Source organism: Heterodontus francisci, chromosome 13, assembly GCF_036365525.1.
Source record: "Heterodontus francisci isolate sHetFra1 chromosome 13, sHetFra1.hap1, whole genome shotgun sequence".
In the NCBI taxonomy this organism is placed as follows: Eukaryota; Metazoa; Chordata; class Chondrichthyes; order Heterodontiformes; family Heterodontidae; genus Heterodontus; species Heterodontus francisci.
Genome location: NC_090383.1, coordinates 1463934 through 1468987, shown reverse-complemented (window position 1 = coordinate 1468987; position 5054 = coordinate 1463934). Strand labels below are relative to the sequence as shown.

General features: G+C 53.8%; 1 protein-coding gene across 4 annotated transcripts in view; it reads right to left on the bottom strand.

Moving 5' to 3' along the window:
• The window catches only part of b3gnt2b (UDP-GlcNAc:betaGal beta-1,3-N-acetylglucosaminyltransferase 2b), a 33908-nt gene extending 33357 nt beyond the window's left edge, over positions 1-551 (bottom strand). For all 4 annotated transcript variants that reach the window (XM_068044220.1, XM_068044223.1, XM_068044221.1 and 1 more), the window contains exon 1: positions 467-551. The gene's annotated coding sequence lies outside the window, so the exon portion shown is untranslated. The remainder of the gene's footprint in view (positions 1-466) is intronic.
• Positions 552-5054: the final 4503 nt, after the last annotated feature.

Sequence of the window (5054 nt, the reverse complement as noted above, 5' to 3'; positions counted from 1 at the left end):
TGATTTTGGAGCCGCTGTTTTCTCAAGTTCTGCGTTCCAATTCACACAAACCGCCGCTTCCGGCCGCGCTCGGTCAGATCTTTCCAGAAAATAAACCTGGGGGGGGGGGGATGGGGGGGAGGGGGGGGGGGATGGGGGGGGGGGGGGATGGGGGGGAGGGGGGGGGGGGATGGGGGGGAGGGGTGGGATGGGGGGGGGGAGGGGGGAGGGGGGGTGTAGAGGGGGAGGGGGTGGGGGGAGGGATAGGAAGGGAGGGGGAGGGAATGGGGAGGGAATGGGGAGGGCGGGGGGTGAGGGCCCAAGGTAGAGTCCGAGTTGTGTGGTGGGGGGCCCGGAGAGCGGCCCTGTTCGGCGCCCGCCCGGGGATCCCTGAACGCAGGTTTTCACGGATCCGCGAAACCAGCAGGAGCCCGGTTTAAGCTGCCAATGAAGGCGGAGGTTGTTGCCGTCCGAAGAAGCCGCCTACCTGCCCGCTTGCCGCCGGGTTCACTCCCGCTACCGCCGCTCCAGACCAGCTCACAGCTCCGACAGCAAACTGAGAGCGAGACTGGGGAAAGGGGCGGAGACTGGGGAGAGGGGCGGAGACTGGGGAGAGGGGCGGAGACTGGGGAGAGGGGCGGAGACTGGGAGAGGGGCGGAGACTGGGAGAGGGGCGGAGACTGGGGAGAGGGGCGGAGACTGGGAGAGGGGCGGAGTCTGGGGAGAGGGGCGGAGACTGGGGAGAGGGGCGGAGACTGGGGAGAGGGGCGGGGTCTGGGGAGAGGGCGGAGACTGGGAGAGGGGCGGAGACTGGGGAGAGGGGCGGAGTCTGGGAGAGGGGCGGGGACTGGGGAGAGGGGCGGAGACTGGGGAGAGGGGCGGAGACTGGGGAGAGGGCGGGGTCTGGGGAGAGGGGCGGAGACTGGAGTGAGGGGCGGAGACTGCGGAGAGGGGCGGAGACTGGGGAGAGGGCGGAGACTGCGGAGAGGGCGGGGTCTGGGAGAGGGGCGGAGACTGGGGAGAGGGGCGGAGACTGGGAGAGGGCGGAGACTGCGGAGAGGGCGGGGTCTGGGGAGAGGGGCGGAGACTGGGAGAGGGGCGGAGACTGGGAGAGGGGCGGAGACTGGGAGAGGGGCGGAGACTGGGGAGAGGGGTGGGGTCTCGGACTGGGTAAGAGATGAAGTTAAAAGCAAAATACTGCAGATGCTGGAAATCTGAAATAAAAACAAGAAATGCTGGAAATACTCAGCATCTGTGGAGATAGAAACAGAGTTAATGTTTCAGGTCAACACAAGCTCGAGGAACAGCATCTCATCTACCGATTAGGCACACTACAGCCTGCCGGACTGAACATTGAGTTCAATAATTTCAGAGCATGACAAGCCCATTTTACTTTCATTTTTAGTTATTCTTTTTCTTTTTCACATTTTTTACATTTTTTGTATGTTTATTTTATTTCATCTTAGTTTGTTCAGTTTGCTTACCCACTGTGTTTTTTTCATGTTTGTACTTGCGGCTGTTCAATTTTCAGTCCGTTAACACCCTATCTGTACTAATGCTTTGTCTTTCAACACACCATTAACATATTGTTTGCCTTTGCTCCAAGACCTTCTGGTCAGCAATTCTGTGACCTTGTCCTACCAACACCTTCTCCTTTGTTATGTCTTGCCCCACCCCCGCTTTACTTGCTTATAACCATATGTGACTCCTCAGATACTGAAGCAGTCCGTGGAGAAATGCAGCAAGACCTGGACAATATCCAGGCTTGTGCTGATAAGTGGCAAGTAACATTCGCGCCACACAAGTGGCAGGCAATGACCATCTCCAACAAGCGAGAATCTAACCATCTCCCCTTGACATTCAACAGCATTACCATCACTGAATCCCCCACTATCAACATCCTAGGGGTTACCATTGACCAGAAACTGAACTGGAGTAGCCATATAAATTCGTGGCTACAAGAGCAGGTCAGACGCTAGGAATCCTGTGGCGAGTAACTCACCTCCTGACTCCCCAAAGCCTTTCCACCATCTACAAGTCTGAAGTGTGATGGAATACTCTCCACTTGCCTGGATGGGTGCAGCTCCAACAACACTCAAGAAGCTCGACACCATCCAGGACAACGCAGCCCGCTTGATTGGCACCCCATCTACAAACATTCACTCCCTCCACCACCGACACACAGTGGCAGCAGTGTGTACCATCTGCAAGATGCACTGCAGCAATGCACCATGGCTCCTTCGACAGCACCTTCCAAACCCGCGACCTCTACCACCTAGAAGGACAAGGGCAGCAGATGCATGGGAACACCACCACCTGCAAGTTCCCCTCCAAGTCACACACCATCTTGACTTGGAACTATATCGCCGTTCCTTCACTGTCGCTGGGTCAAAATCCTGGAACTCCGTTCCTAACAGCACTGTGGGTGTACCTGCCCCACATGGACTGCAGCGGTTCAAGAAGGCAGCTCACCACCATCTTCTCAAGGGCAATTAGGGATGGGCAATAAATGCTGGCCTGGCCAGCGACGCCCACATCCCTGGAACGAATAAAAAAAAAACCTTTTACATTTCTAATATTTGCCAGTTCTGATGAAGGGTCACTGACCTGAAATGTTAACTCTGCTTCTCTCTCCACAGATGCTGCCAGACCTGCTGAGTATTTCCAGCATTTCTTGTTTTTATTTCAGATTTCCGGCATCCGCAGTATTTTGCTTTGATTTTAACGTTTCGGGTCAGTGACGTTTCATCAGAACTGGCAAATATTAGAAATATAAATATGATGGCCTAACCATCAGCCTCAAGAAAACGAACATCATGGGGCAGGACGTCAGAAATGCTCCATCCATCAATATTGGCGACCACACTCTGGAAGTGGTTGAAGAGTTCACCTACCTAGGCTCAACTATCACCAGTAACCTGTCTCTAGATGCAGAAATCAACAAGCGCATGGGTAAGGCTTCCACTGCTATGTCCAGACTGGCCCAAGAGAGTGTGGGAAAATGGCGCACTGACACGGAACACAAAAGTCCGAGTGTATCAAGCCTGTGTCCACAGTACCTTGCTCTATGGCAGCGAGGCCTGGACAACGTATGTCAGCCAAGAGCGACGTCTCAATTCATTCCATCTTCGCTGCCTCCGGAGAATACTTGGCATCAGGTGGCAGGACCGTATCTCCAACACAAAAGTCCTCGAGGCGGCCAACATCCCCAGCTTATACACACTACTGAGTCAGCGGTGCTTGAGATGGCTTGGCCATGTGAGCTGCATGGAAGATGGCAGGATCCCCAAAGACACATTGTACAGCGAGCTCGCCACTGGTATCAGACCCACCGGCCATCCATGTCTCCGCTTTAAAGACGTCTGCAAACGCGACATGAAGTCCTGTGACATTGATCACAAGTCGTGGGAGTCAGTTGCCAGCGTTCGCCAGAGCTGGCGGGCAGCCATAAAGGCGGGGCTAAAGTGTGGCGAGTTGAAGAGACTGAGCAGTTGGCAGGAAAAAAGACAAAAATGCAAGGGGAGAGCCAACTGTGTAACAGCCCCGACAAACAAATTTTTCTGCAGCACCTGTAGGAGAGTCTGTCACTCCAGAATTGGCCTTTATAGCCACTCCAGGCGCTGCTCCACGCACCACTGACCACCTCCAGGCGCTTATCCATTGTCTCACGAGATAAGGCCAAAAGAGAAAAGGTTATAAACAAGTAAAGCAGGGGTGCGGCAAGAGATAACAAAGGAGAAGGTGTGGATAGAGATGAAGGGTCACTGACCTGAAACATTAACTTTCCTTCTCTCTCCACAGATGCTGCCAGACCTGCTGAGTATTTCCCAGCATTCTCTGTTTTTATTTCAGGTTTCCAGCATCTGCAGTATTTTGCTTTTATTCTCTTATTGGGAAAAAGTTGGGGAGCGAAGTCGAGGCAAGGTGTGGGGAAGGCGGAGGGGGCGGGGCCTGGGCTGCGATGTGGGCGGATCGGATTGGGAAGGACAGGGGCCTGGAGAAGGGGGCGGGGCCGTCCTTACCTAAGGCCCCGCCCTTCCCCGCTGCGGCGCCTGCGCATTGTTGCTCCATGTTGCGGGCGGCGCAGTCCCGGCGGCCACATTGCGGCAGAGCAGCAGCCGATCGGCGGATCAATCCGGACACTGCTGCCTGACTCCATCAGCTGCTGGCAATTGCGGAACAGGCTGGAGGGGCTGAACGGCCTCGGGCTGGGATAATCCAGCAGCCACGTTTCTCCTTTTCCTTTGTTAAAGCTCTTGGCAGTTTGATTCTTGCTGATCTCAGTGATAACAGCCCAGCAGGAGGCCATTCGGCCCATCCAATGCATGCTGGCTCTCTATAAAGCAATGGACACACTGCCAGCCCGCTCTGTTAATCATCTCTGTAATGTTCTGGTAGAGAGTTTGTGCTGTCTTTTATTATATTGTTGGATATTTCACATGGAAAGGCAGAAGGATAAGCAGGAATTGCAGAGTGCAGTTACTGGTGATTGTGAGCCAAACAGGGGAATAGATCTGAGATTCAGACTAAGGGGCAGCTGCAGAAAAGCTGGACAGCAGGGACAGACTGAGGCTCTGGATGGTAAAAAGGAAGCTGGATCTCAGGCAACAGTGGGAAAGGACAGTGAAATCCACCATCAACAAACGCAATCTTCCCACCTGACTCATCACATTCCCAAGTCCTGCTTTAAGGGGCAGGAGCATGTTCACAACGAAGAAACTCTTACCCAGGAACAGGCTATTTTAGATCTAGTAATGTGTAATGAGGTAGGATTAATAAGATATATATTAGATTAGATTAGATATACAGCACTGAAACAGGCCCTTCGGCCCACCGAGTCTGTGCCGAACATCAACCACCCATTTTATACTAATCCTACACTAATCCCATATTCCTACCACATCCCCACCTATCCCTATATTTCCCTACCACCTACCTACACTAGGTGCAATTTATAATGGCCAATTTACCTACCAACCTGCAAGTCCTTTGACTTGTGGGAGGAAACCGGAGCACCCGGAGAAAACCCACGCAGACACAGGGAGAACTTGCAAACTCCACACAGGCAGTACCCG